Source organism: Emydura macquarii, unplaced genomic scaffold (assembly GCF_026122565.2).
Source record: "Emydura macquarii macquarii isolate MOO-44397 ecotype Brisbane River unplaced genomic scaffold, CSIRO-AGI_Emac_v2 contig_561, whole genome shotgun sequence".
In the NCBI taxonomy this organism is placed as follows: Eukaryota; Metazoa; Chordata; order Testudines; family Chelidae; genus Emydura; species Emydura macquarii.
Genome location: NW_027130698.1, coordinates 10072815 through 10087041, shown reverse-complemented (window position 1 = coordinate 10087041; position 14227 = coordinate 10072815).

Sequence of the window (14227 nt, the reverse complement as noted above, 5' to 3'; positions counted from 1 at the left end):
AATTGCTGCTCAGTTGAGTCTAAGATTAAGCTGGTGTGGTTACAACTGAATTCGAGCTGCCAGCCCAGTCCCCCCCACCCCCTTCCTCTTAGTGCAGACTGAAGGTCACTGGTAGGGTCGTGGCAGAAGTATGCAGTGCAGCTGCCTGCACCAAACCTGGTAGGTGAATTAATAGAAGGCTTCAGATTCTGTCACTGCCAAATCTATAACCTTCACAAGAACAAACACACACAAAGAGCCTAGACAGCAGCGTTACAGCAACAACTAGCCAAAAGACACAAAGGAAGTTTGAGAAAGATCTCAGTCACTTTCCAATTCACAAAATAACCATAGGCTGATTATTTAACATCACACCTAAACACCAGTTTTTAACCTTTCCCGCAGTCACCTAGCCTTTTGCTGGTAGCCAGTTAACACAGCACCTTAACGCCAGCTGAGAATCAGCAAAAGAAATATAGTCAGCTAGTACTGTTCTCCTTGGAGATGGAATGCATGACCTCTGGGACTCATCTGAATGCAAGATCCACCACCCCAGGTTTAAGACCTCCCCCCCCCCACTTGTTCACAGTTCAAAGCACTGACACATGTTTTGCATAGAACTGAAACAATTTAATGTGAAAACAGTCCAAATAAATTATCACAATAGTAAGGAATACAGAGTGAAAAGGGATTAAAACCCAGTTAAAAGTTTTTCTAAAAGATAATTTGTCTTTTAAGAGGGACTCTTTTGGCTACCTCTGAGCATTAAAATAAATGGAAGCCAGGAGATTAATAATGAAGTAATCCAAGGAAATCAGCCAGCATAGCTTTCCTCCCATCCATTTCAGACTGATGTCCACTTTTCAGCTCTTTTGTCTAAGTTCAGCTGGTTGACGGACCTCAATTAGTACACTGTTTTTTTTGGTTTGTTTGTTTTTTATTTACACTTGCAAGGTTTTAGTGAGCACTGTTTTGGAAATACCCATTTTATGAGTCTAAATATGTGAAGATTGTTTCTCAATTGATTCTGTGGACAGATGCTATTTCCATTTCATTCCACTTGAGAAGAAGGCAGATATTTAGTTACATCATTGTCAGCAACAAACAATAGTAAAATGGCTTCAAAATTTTTGGCTTTACAGCACTTTTGTAGTTTCATATAGATTTAAAAAAAAATGACAGCTACTTACCATCATACACAAGATTCTGTTTTAAAGAGTTATGGCATTAAAAGCTGTATGCGGAGCACTCTGGCCGCAATGTCGAAAAAGTATTTAGGAACTTGCTCAACTTTAAGCATGAGTAGTCCCACTGAAATAACTGACTCTTCTCATGTGCGTACAGTTAAGTACGTGCTTAAGTGCTTTACTGGACTGAGTGAGCCCTAAAACCCTGAATTCTCATTTTGAGTTTCTCAGATCCTTTTTTTTCGAGACAAAACTACTCAGTGAAATCAACATGAATTCGCAAAATGTTTTGGTGTCTGCATTTTTCCACCAAAAAAAGTTTTGGTAAAAAAATGACACCCACCTCTAGGCGCGCCCCACTTTAGTCTGAACTAACCCATCTTTGGTGGTCTTCCAGGTATGCTGCAAAACACATCTGTTCCACAAGGTTTTTGGAAGGGGACAAGGTTATGCTCTTCAGAATGATGAAGGGGCCGAAAGGAATTTTTGTAGTGGTTCGCTGGCTGAGTTCCTGTTGAAAGATGTTACTGGGATATTATCATATTATTAATCATGTGTTAGGATGACTAGACAGTTGGGTAGGAGCCGTTTTAGTTATTTAATTCTAAATAAATAAATAATGTTGTTTCATTTTCATATAGCTGACATAAATGGCACTATAGAAAAACCTAAGAAGAAATGATAGATAGCTACATTGTAAGCTAATTGATTTAGTCCTATTATTTACATAATTTGTTGTTTAGCTGTATCTGTATTGAAATACTAAAAGTATCTTTAAATCAACAGTGAAACCTGAATTCCATTATTATTCAGAGCATACAAATTCATGGACCAGCTGCATTCAACACGTTACAAATATTGCATCATATGTAATTACACTCATATGAAGTGCGCATTCTGATACATTATGTGGTAATGACACTTCAATAAAGTTCCTGGTTTATGAGCATGCTCTAAGTTTAACCTGTCCCCCACATAAAAATAACTATAAAATATTACCCTGTAAATCCCATGGCAACTACAGAGTTATTGCATGGTTATTTGCGCCCTGCAAAATAAAACAATGCCATGAATCTTTTGTTTTCCAGAAGCTGGCACTGAGCATTCACATGTGAAAAAGATGTGGGGTGAAACCCTGGTCATAGTGAAGTCAGTGAGGGTTTGGCCATTGATTTCAATAAGGCCAGAATTTTACCACCTGGTTCCCGATGCTGCTTCATCAGAATTTTGCAGGTGATGGAAATCAAAAGAGCATTTTTCATATGCATCTTCAAAGGATCAGAATCCAAGAGAGCTTGATCATGTGGCTCTCCAGAAAGCTTAGGAAGCGAACGAAGGGGCAGCATTCTTGCCATTCCCCCATTCAGAAGAGAGAGCAAGTAATGCTGACGAGGAGCCAAGAGGAGACAATGATGTGGTATCCAGAGGGATTCTTTCTATTACTCGAAAAGTCAGATAGCAGATTCAGAGAGACAGGCAGATGTGCTCAGGAAGATCAATGAATATGAGAGGTTCATTGATGTCATATGGTAGATTTTAGCCTTCGCTTCAGACTCATAGGTAGTGACAGCTGAGGAGGAGGAGAAAGAACAGCTGTGCATGTTGCAGGGTGAGTGCATTGGCAGCACAGTGCTGGAAAAACCAGGAGGGATCTCATAAAGTGCAATAACTGTGAAAAGGAGGGAGGAAATATGGTAAAGGGATGAATGAAAGAATGACGTCCAGCAAGGTTTTGACTCTGGTGTGGGTGGTTCTGAGAACAAGCCCATAGAACACAAATATATAAAGATGGAGGAAGCATTGGAGCCACATATGGTGTGAATATATACAGTACTAATGTCAGACATGCTACTAGTAGTAAAGCGCTCAGTGGGCACCTTTGTGGACAGCCATTTCTGTAAAAGAAAAAAAACCAAGCGCACTGGACCACAAGCAGAATTCCATATATTTGCATGTACTTTTGATAAATCCCATGCCTCCTACTATAAATCCCCATCAGGCAAAATTTCAAAGTCGATCTCATTTCTCTAACACTATCTGTTTATCTTCTTCAGTAAAATCTTCAACATTTGCACCTGGAACATCACTGATGGGTTTAGAAATCTTAGCCTTTTTTTTTTAAAGCAATGTGTCTGTCCATAATGTATCTACTGATGGGGTATGATATTGAATCTACAGATAGAAGTAACAGAAATATTTTAGTTGGCAGAGTAGAGCTAGTTTAGAGAGAAGATAGGTTAGGAACAATAAAGGTGGCCAGCGATTCCTAAAAAACTGACCTCCAGACACCTCTCGAAAGATATAGAAAGTATATCAGATATGTTTCGCAGCTATAAAGTACCAAGGACTAGTGTTAAGAAGGAGTGATGGCTTCATTAATTGAGATTAACACCATAAAGAAACTAAAGTGCTAGTATGTTTCTAAAAGTAGGAAACTTAGTTTTTCCACACGGCTTGTCATGTAGATCTCATTGAGACTTAAAAATCATACCAAGTCTGAAGTCTCTAAGCATTCTATCATAACTTACTGATAGTTAAGTCCAATTTGTATTATATATTGTATTAATTGACACATCATACTATAAGGAAAGACCGTATTTTAAGGCATAAGCACAAGAGAGCCGGTATACTGTTGAGCTTTCAACCTGCACTCTGCATATATCCTGACTTTTGAGTTCATGCTTCCTCAATGTTAAGGTTGCATTGACTCTAGGTTTCTTTACATTAAATACGGTGAATGACTTAGAAATCTGTAACAGAAAGTTGTTCAAAGGCTAGTTGGACATGAAAATTATATGTAGGATGTCAAATGTAAAAGATTGTGTCATGGAACAATGTAAGATTCTTCAAATACAGCCCAGTATAGAAATCAAGAGAAAGCAGCAATCCAGTGAAAAACATTAGGGAGAATATGAAGACAGAAGATAAAGAAGTGACATATTTGTTCACAAGTCCTTTTGCTTCTGTCTTCACCTAAGGGAAAAAAAGGATAGAGAGTTGCTTAAGATAGGGTCATGTTTCTGGTACAGTAGAGACGAAAGCAGTGTAACTATGAAAATATGTGTGAAAGGCAAAGCCAATCTTAAGGGAATGAAAGAATCAAGTCCAGAAAATAAGTACAGGAATTATGTCCCAAATGTTATCAGTAGTGCTCAGATTCCTGATGTTCAAACTTTAGTCATTGGTAAAAAAACAAAGAAATACAATAAAAACAACTTTTAAAGTGAAGAGTCACCACATATAGCTTCAAACAGACATTTAATTCAACATCACTTGTGGGAAGAATTAAATTTGTGTGAACAATTGCCCTGAAATTATGAAAGGAGTTGAACATTGTAAACTGTACAAATTGCTAAAAGGTTCAAAACCAGGGGACTAATGTAAAAATGAGGAAATTAAGACTAATCTGGGTATTCAGGCAGAACTATTGTATTTCATTCAAAGTGCAGTAAACATATGGATTAAGCCACCAATAAGACCACTGGGGCAAAGAGTGTGGTTTGTGTTCTGGAAAAAGGGCTGTTGGTTTTTCTCTTCTATTCAAAGAAATAAAAGGTATTTATAGGACTGACCAATTTGCCAGGGAGAGTCGTTTTGCTGTGTATGTTGTGTAGTTCAGTTGGTCATACCTTAATGGATGTACTGTCAAGCCACTTGATTTATTTTAAGGAAAAATCAAGGTAGTTATTGTCTGTATTTACTAAAGACTGTAAAATTCAAGTGGGAGTTGTAAGCTTTATATAATCAAATTGGAAACACTTTAAAATAAATGTTTAACGTAATAAGAACAGGCCAGCTTCTCAGCTATGGCCAAGGAGCGTTCAGGCCCTGATTCAGTAAAGCATGTCCTTATCTTTAAGCATGTGCATGGGTCTATCGATTTCAATGACCTACTCACCTGCTTAATGGTAAGCCTATGTTTATGTAATTTACTGAGTCAAGGGTTTATCCCGGTTTGCGGAGCTTGTGGCTTTAAGATATCTTTGCATTCACCTAAAATCTGGGACCATCCTGGTTTTGGTCTTATGCCCAGTGTAAATTATACCCAGATGGATGCATTGCTTTAATTCACATAAGCTTCCAACCAATCCCAAGAGCAGTTGGGGATGAGAGAGGGGATATGGCAACCCTTTTTCCCCACCTTTGCCTGCTATGCTAGTGACTAGGTATAGCTACCTGCAGGGGAGTCTCCTGTGCTGGGGGGGGGTCTCCTCCAGTGACTGGATAAACTGGTTTTATCACATCTTTCTGCCGGTGGAGCCGTGCAAAACTGCTGTAGTGTAATGGAGATTGGGCCCAGTATCCTTGTACAGAATTTGAAAAAGAACGTAACAAAGGAGAGGTAGAGATTTTCAACTGACTCTCAACCAGCTGTCATTTGTGTACCTGCAGTTTTGCTCCCATAATAATTGCAGTTATTTGGCAGACATCTAACGGAGATTTTTGGGCACAGACTGCTAGTCACCTAACTACTGATATTTCCCTTCTGCAATTAATTGTGGGTGCCAAATGTGGCTGTAGTTATTTGCAGGCACAAATTGACACACAGCCCCCTCCCCCCAACCAAAAAAAAACCAAAAAAAAACCCCAGGCCAAGTGTGCAAAAATCTGGCCATTTATTTTCAATGATATGTCTTGAAAGAATTTTCACGTCTTGTTTTGCTTCCCAGGTAATATTTGTATTTTCCACTGCTGAAGATATTGTCTCAACCTTACATCAATACCTGAAGAATGACTCAAATTTTTTATTGATAGCTTATGGGTTTGTGTACTTGCATCCTCACTACCTCAAATTGTTGACTCTTATTCCATCATACCAGAGCAGACTAACAGATTTTGTGCTCTGTTGCCCCATTAAACAAAGTGTTACTGTCTTTGACTTAGACTATACTGGGTTCCACCCCATTTAATAAAGAAGCTATCCATGGCTGACCTAGCTGGGGACAGATTTCCCCTCAAATCTCAGAAAAATCCTCCCGCATATGAGATATTAATTTTGCCAGGAATTAGGGATTAAACAGCCCTGGCTTCAGGTTATTAATGGGAACCGAAATCAGGATTAAGAAGGAAATGGGGCCATGCCCTTGCAATGCTATTACCCCAGTTCCTGAATCTAAAAACCTTAGAAACTCATCCCTGGTAATCAATAAAAACTAGTCTAGAGTATGTATAGTGAGAACTGGGGAAAAGGAGTCATAATTGTGCTTTGGACATCTTTCAAACTAAAATATCACTTTACAGACAAGGGGTCAAATGCCACCCTGATTTATACCCTTTGCAACCTTTATCATAGGATGTAAGTCATGGTGTTTGCACTGGGTGTATTTCACATCAGAACCAGGTCCCTTGTTTGTTTGGAGAACATAATTCAATACGGGAGTTTAATTCTCCTCCCCCCTCTTCTTCCCCATGCAGAGGGCTAACACAAGGGCCATGCACAACTTCAGTCTCACTCAAGACCTCAAAATAGGGGTTTTGTCGGACTTAAAGACGGCATCGCCCTTGTGCTGGCCCGTGGAATTTTACTTTTCTGTGGGGAGGAAGCCAACTGGGCCTTAGTCTTCTGCAGCAATCCTACCAAGTGGAATGGATATCAGTCTCAGGATGATATCCAGTAGACCAGCTCTTAGAGGGAGGCTTGATCAATCATGTCAGTCTAGGTATTTGTAGTATGTCCATCACTATTGAATTGCCCCTGTGCATGAGTCCAGAAGGACAAAAGAAAAGATGCACAGAAAGAAAAAATTCTATAGCTCAAAGTTATTACATGGTAGCACGTACTTGTGAACCAATTAGACCCAAGATTTACCGTAGCTAAATTACATTTGTTTTATAAATAGAACCAGAATCAAATATTATAGACCAATAGCCAAACATCCTAGCATTTAATATCGCAAGAGACAAAGTAATGTAATGAAGCCTAAATGTTAATGGATGTAAAGATTTAGACTTTAATTGTATTTTTAAGTCATCTTATTTTATAGAGCTCTTTTTACAGGAAAATCAACAATGTGCTACAACACTATACTTAGTAGTAGAAGGTCTGGCTTGTAGGAAACCTGTAATTATAGGCAAGATCAGTTTACTACTTATAAATCCTTGAAGACATTTTAATTGAAATGAGCAGTGGACTTTACCTGACCTTCTCTGTATGTGAGACCTTCATACCAAATTAAGTTAGAGTGGTGTTTTAACAGGAAGACTTCTGTCTGTAAAACCAGTTAACAAACATTATTAGTTTTGTTTTGTTTTTTTAAAGTTTTATGGCAGGTAAAAACATCATATTACGAAACATGAAATTATGTCTGAGAAAATCATCAGATAACTTACTATCAGATTTACTCAGATATAATCCTTCTATTGGGTGGTATCTGAGTTTGGCTTTTTAGGATACTTTTCCCCAGTATTTATAGAAGTGTTGCAAATTTCCTAGAACCTGATTACTGTGTTCACGAGATGTCTCTTACAGTTTGTGTTACTGCTTCAAGATACATAAACTAGTTTACAGTTACAGATGAATCTAACTCATATTACATTCAAAAAAATAAATGTGCACTAAAAGTGATTAAAGCATGTTGCTTCATGAATAATACACCATTTTACTTCTATTTGCTGAGTATAATGAGACAAGCTACTAAATTGACAATGAATGCTCTACTACGAGATTGCCAACTGTTTTATAAGATATTGAACATATTCATTTATTCTATCATCATGTGCATTATCAAGCTATTGCTTTTTAATAAATTAATTTCCCTTTATGTCTCCAGTGTCTTTGTTTGAAGACATAATTGAAATTAATTTTGTGGTCTGAGCTTAACTACCGGTGCTTGGTGACTTGCACATAATTTGGCAGCCCTTGCAGGAGAAAATTTGGCTTGGTGGCAAGAGTCTGAATATCATCTCGCCCAGAGGGGAGATGTGACACTAGAGCAGTGGGAGCAACATCAGCCCGTTCTGCCCTGGAAATAGAGCAACTGTGTCTTGCTCTCCGAACAAATCCATTGGGCTGTAAATAAAAAGGATGCCCTTTAATAGCTTTCTGCCAGAAATATTTGCCCCTGAATATATGGATCTCTGGCAGCTCTTGTTTATCACCACCTATCATTGCTTGTCATTCCTTCCCCCACTAACATGCTGTAAATTGACCCTTTAATTGTTTAGCAGCCTAAACATGGTGACACCATTCATTGACTGTAAAGCAGCACTTAATCCCTGGTTGGGTGATAGTGTCATTAGGAAAGTAATGTGATTGTGGTGAGAATCTCCAGGCTTGGCTGTGAGCTGTATTAGAACAGAGGATTATCTCTGAGCCTTCAGTTAAGACTGAAACAACACATGATGTCCATATAGCACTGATGCGGCAGAGCTGTTTTGCTAGATAGTAAACAACTTCTAATTGCAAGTGTTGACAGGACTCACGGTGTTATAACTAACCTTGCTGCAATGTTATTATTTCTGAAAAGAGCCTTTCTCTGTATTTTTAACAATAAGTCTGACAGGTGTCATATTAAAAAACAGTACTTAATTCTAATGCAACTATTCCCCCCCGTTCCCTTCCCTTTCATTTTTGTGCCTATGTAATGCACGAATTTCTGCTGCTCATAAAGCTTAAAGGAGAAGCTTTGCTGGAAGGAAAATGCCTCTAGTTTGTCGGCAGTCTAGGTGTACTGAGAACGGCCATATTTTTTTCTCCCCTTTGCCCAGCCAACCAGGCCTCAACCCTCGGAGGGAGAGAGAGATAAAGTCTTCTCTAGGATGAGAGGCAATTCTGTATCCACGGGAGGTAGATTTCAGGCTTATTTTGAGCAGTCACTTACTATTCTATTCCAAAGCGTTCTGTAGGCTGAGCAGCTTTGTGATGCATTGCTGACTGGTGTCCACTAGAGACTGAGCTCAGGCAGGTCACTGAGAAGTTTATACTGGATTTAAGTCAAAAAGCTAAAATGCCTGGTGTTAAATCACTGCTAAGTCTGTGCTCTGCAGGCAATTCCTGGCAGAGTCTGCACTTGTAAAATCCAACGTTTCACAAGATGTGTCCTTCAGCTGTGTTCCATGGTATATTGGATGGAAGCCATTTAGCCCTCAGCTTTCCAGAGGTAAAACTGAAATGGTCACACAGAGGAAGATGGTCTACCCTGGTCTATAAAGACACTGTCCAGGCTGCTCTGAGAACGTGCAATACATTTTTAGGCAGGCGATACTTTTATCTCCTGATCTGAGTACAACTAGTGAATGAAACGTGCCTGTCAGGTTTTGGAATTGCCTTGGTTATGAAGGACACTGGCTGGCTGGCCATTTCTCTTCAATTCTTTTTGACAAGCTGCCTCTCTGATATCTTACCAACCCCATTACGGGAAAAGCAAACGGGTTTCTCCACAACTGGTGATGCAAAATAGTATCCCATGTCACAGCAGTGGGCTGTCTTTGTACATTCTACAGGCTGCAGTACAGAGGGGGGAAGGTGGTTTTGTGATTGGACTGGATCTCAGGAGCAAAATTCCTGCCTCTGCCACCGCCTTCTGATGTGACCTTGTTCAAGTCACTTAGCGTTGGTGCCACCTAGGTATAATAGGGATGATGATACCGCTAAACTATCACCTTTAGTTGCTCTTGTCTATAGATTGAAAGGATAGTCTCAAACTGTGTGTCTGGGTAGTGCCTAGCATAATATGGAGGGATAGGGGGCATCTCAGTAGGAGCCTCTAGGCGCTACTGCAGCACTACTACTAATAAACTGTAAACAAACTTTCCATCCTTGTCCACCTGATTCCTATTAGATTCCTGGGCCAAAGTTGAGAGCATTATAGAGTCATAGAAATGTAAGGCTGGAAGGGAACTTGAGAGATCACCTAGTCCCTCTCCCTGCCCTGAGTTAGGTATACAGCAGTCCTACACAAACCAGATTCTGTAAAGGGGATAAAGCTAGAGCAAGGCATAGGAACGGTGGGGTGGGTGGGGGATAAGGGTTGGCTGTGAGAATTGGATGTATTAAATGTGCAGAGTACAAAGTTCACAGCCTTCTAAGCATGAGATAACTGCTTATAAGATGCCTAAGACTTAAAATCCTAACATGAACAGTACAAAAGCAGTCGAAACGTGCTAACTTTAGCACCAAGGCAACTGCAGATGTGTTTAATTTCTAGAGCTTTTTTACAAAATTACCAATTAATATTATCAGACCTTTGGTAAGATGTTGTGTTTATGCCTTTCAAGTGGCTGATGTTCAGGGATTTTAAAAATTATTATTATTATTTTAATAAGCAATTGTCCAGCAAATTGATGAGCGTTTTTAATTAGGTAGTGAAGTTGTATGGGCAATGTTCCATATAAATGGTCTATAAAAACACAGCAGACTTAATAAAATGACTGCTTCCCATTTCACTCAGATTCTCCAAAGGTATCTGTACATCTTATTTTAGCTAGATCTTTGGTACACTCTTAACACAGCACAAAGCCACCCAGCCACACATTGATTAAAATCACATTCCCCCACTTAAAAATGGAGACCATTTGGTAAGAGGATACTGTGTTTTAATCAAGTTCTTTGCACAGACCAGAAAAAAAACCTTGTGAATTGCCTTGTATTATATGCAAACACTGCTCATGTTGACAGCTACCTCTGGATGACTCCATCAGTACACACTTTATCTCCAGCTGTCCAAGTAATTTTCCCAGGATTTCTTCCCTCTTTTTTTCACTCCCCTCCACGCAGATGGATTAGAGCAACAAACGGTTTACATGCTGCACATCATTAGCTATCCTCCCTCACTACCCAGCAGATAACAACTGGGATCTATCATCAGGACATTCATAACACCTTGACACTTTTACAACTACTCTGCTCTCTCTGCCGGAGCAATCTTCTCTTTTAAAGCATGGGGCTAATTCATGAAACACCAGTTGGAAAGCACTCTGTAAGAGCAGCAAACCTTATTTTCGATGCTATAATCTGGAAAGGAAAAAAAGAGAAACCCAAGAAAAGTCATCCACTAAAGCATGTGGTTAGCATTGTTAAAAAACAGGGCAGTGCTGTACCCTGGAATACATGCTCTGTATCCCAAAGATATTTCTATATTTTCTTCATGGTGGACCATCCTGTGGGGTAGGATTTCAGCAGGCATCTAGCCATCTGTCTGTCATAGTTTGAATATACCCATCACCATATAATCCAGACTTCCAAGTCTGTGCCTTAAACAGGGCCGTTTTAAGACCTTCGTAGGCCATAGGCACACTTGCCCCCCCCCCCCCCGCGACCGAAATAGCTAATTTGATTTTAAGTTATTAATAAATAGTTTTTTAAATAAAAATAAAAAAATATATATAAATATTTTTTTTGTAGGCCCTGAAAGTTTCGTAGGCCCTAGGCACTGTGCCTGTTGTGCCTAATGGATAATACGGCCCTGGCCTTAAACACTAATCTATATGAGGCTATCTGAAATAATGCATATGCCTCCTTCCTCCCCCATCTGCAACTCAGACAGACTATTTTAATGCTCTTAGCACTTCCACTCAGGCTCAGTGCTATTGGACATGGTGTTTCTTTTCCTACAGGGAAAGGCCTACGTTTTGCAGGGCCTCAAGTGAAGAAACACATCAAGGTGCTCATCCAGCTTTGTTCATGCTGGACACCAACCTCTCCTACCCATGTCTTTTCCCTTCCATAGTCTGTTAGCAAAGGTCTGCAGGCCAGGAGGAAAAAGGACGGAAACAATCCATTTCTCCAGTTATAAACTCAGAAGAGAGGGCTCTGTGTGTGTGTGTGTGTGTGTGTGTGCGCGCACATGGAGTGGAGTGGATGGGACAAGGGGTTGGGTTGAAGTCCACAGTTATGGCAGCTATTTGATCAGTTATTTGATAATGAGGCCAGGACAATGCAATAATACAAATATTTGAGAATTCAAATATATCAAGATTCTTACAACAGTGAGCAATGGGTCTTAAGCCTAGATGACAAGCTCACTAACCGATACAAGCGGCCCACTGTGATCCAACTCTGCAGTATGCGCCATACGTCAGCTGTCTCCCTCCGTTGTCACTGGATAACTTTTGGTACCTTGGGCTTGTATGTTTGATCTGGCTTTGTGCTCAAAGGATGCAAAACATGCAACGGTTATTGCGGTGGCCAAGCCAAGTGAGGCGGTAGAGCCATAAAACAGCGAGTGACGTGGGCCATAGATAGAGGCAACAGAACCAGGTGGGGAATTTAATTCTACTGCAGGCTGGTTCTGGTATTGGATAGGGCTATAGGATGGATAGGGATGATGTTCTACGCCCAGTGCTGGGTAACGACATGAAGTGTGAGGCCCATTTGAATGTATAGCTGGCATTGATCTAAAGACCACTACTTTTCATTTCTCCTCCTAACCTGTTGTGTACTGCTCTCCAACAGCTGCCACATCCCAGAGGGGGCTGTACTTCATAAACAGATGAAGTCAACACTTTGAGATGAAAACTACTATAAAAATGTAGCTACTGTTATTTATTATTAACTATTACTGCTGTACCATTCCTAATCTGTTTTACACCCTCACAATTCCTTGACTCCAAAAGATATGGTACCAATAAGGCAACATGTGCTCAGCTTTCACTGTAGTTTGGGAACCCTGAGAAAAAATATATACCAAGCCAGAAACATACTTAAATTTAAGTAAAATACATACTTAAATCAGACACCAGACCTGGAATGAAAATATCAGTTTTTTTACAGTGTATAGTTAGAGACTGCAGAGATTTGTGCTGTGAATCGGGGCAAAGATGTTTATTTATGGTCCAATTTATGGTTTAATAAATATACATATGGAGCAAGCCTTATGATTGTAGTATAAATTCAGGATGCTATGAAGGATATCCACACAGTATGAATTGCTGGTAGGCTGCTGTTGAAATTATGAAAATGTAATCTTAGAGAATGTTGTCAAGACAAATACAGATCGTGAACTGTATAGGCAGTTTTTTCCCAGCCAGATATAATTATCAATTCTAAAGCCCACAAGTGATACCAAAGGACAAAAGAAGAGCTGTCTAGACTTTCTCACTTACAAGATATTGATCATTCCGATGGTAAACTGGTTAGTATAAGTGTGTTTGGCTTGAAAGGGTATGAGCTTAACCTCTGACAAAGAGTTATTCAACCTTGACATAAGTCAAATTATTGCAGTGTTGCTGGAAGGACTTTCTATAATACAATAACTTACCTAGCCTCAGGATAGATTAAATTTGTCTTCTGTCCCATACAAAAAAGACTAAGCAAATCAAGACGTTGACATTGGAGAGCCAATTATGTGTTGGTTCCTGGCACTTTGAGTTGCAGGTAGGTTTCAGGGGGTATCACAGCAGTAGGTCTTTCATCCTAAAAGACAGTGGAGGAAATCCTGGGTCCATTGATAGCAATGGAGTGTAGTGATTAACTCCAGTGTGGCAGGATTTCACCTCATCTCCTCTGAGCACTTCCTTCCAGCCAGTTCTCTGGTGGCAGAGAAGGTTGCTCACTCACCTGCCTGAAGTTAAGCACAGCAACTGCAAACATCTATCAGAGGGTGAGTTATGTTCACATAAGAACATATTTTACCTGCTTAGCCATTTGGCCAATTACTTTTATCGGGGATGGGTAAGCAAATAAGAAGGTCATACTGGGTCAGCCTAATAGGCCATCTAGCCCAGTAGCCTGCTTCCAACAGTGGCTGGTGCCAGGTGCTTTCGGGAGACTGAACAGAACAGGCCAATTATCAAGTGAGCCATCCCTGTCATCCAGTCCCTGCTTCTGGCATTCAGAGGTTTAGGGACACCCAGAGCATGGGTTACATCCCTGGCCACCTTGGCTAATAGCTATTGATGGACCTCTCCAGCATGAACTTAGCTAATTCGTTTTTGAATCCAGTTATCGTTTTGGCCTCATGATGTCCCGTAGCAATGACTTCCACCGGTTGACTGTGCACTGTGTGAGGAAGTACTTCCTTTTGTTTGTTTTAAACCTGCTGCCTATTAATGTCATTGGGTGACCCTCTAGTTCTTGTTATATGAAGGGCTAAATAACACTTCCTTATTCACTTTTTCCTCAC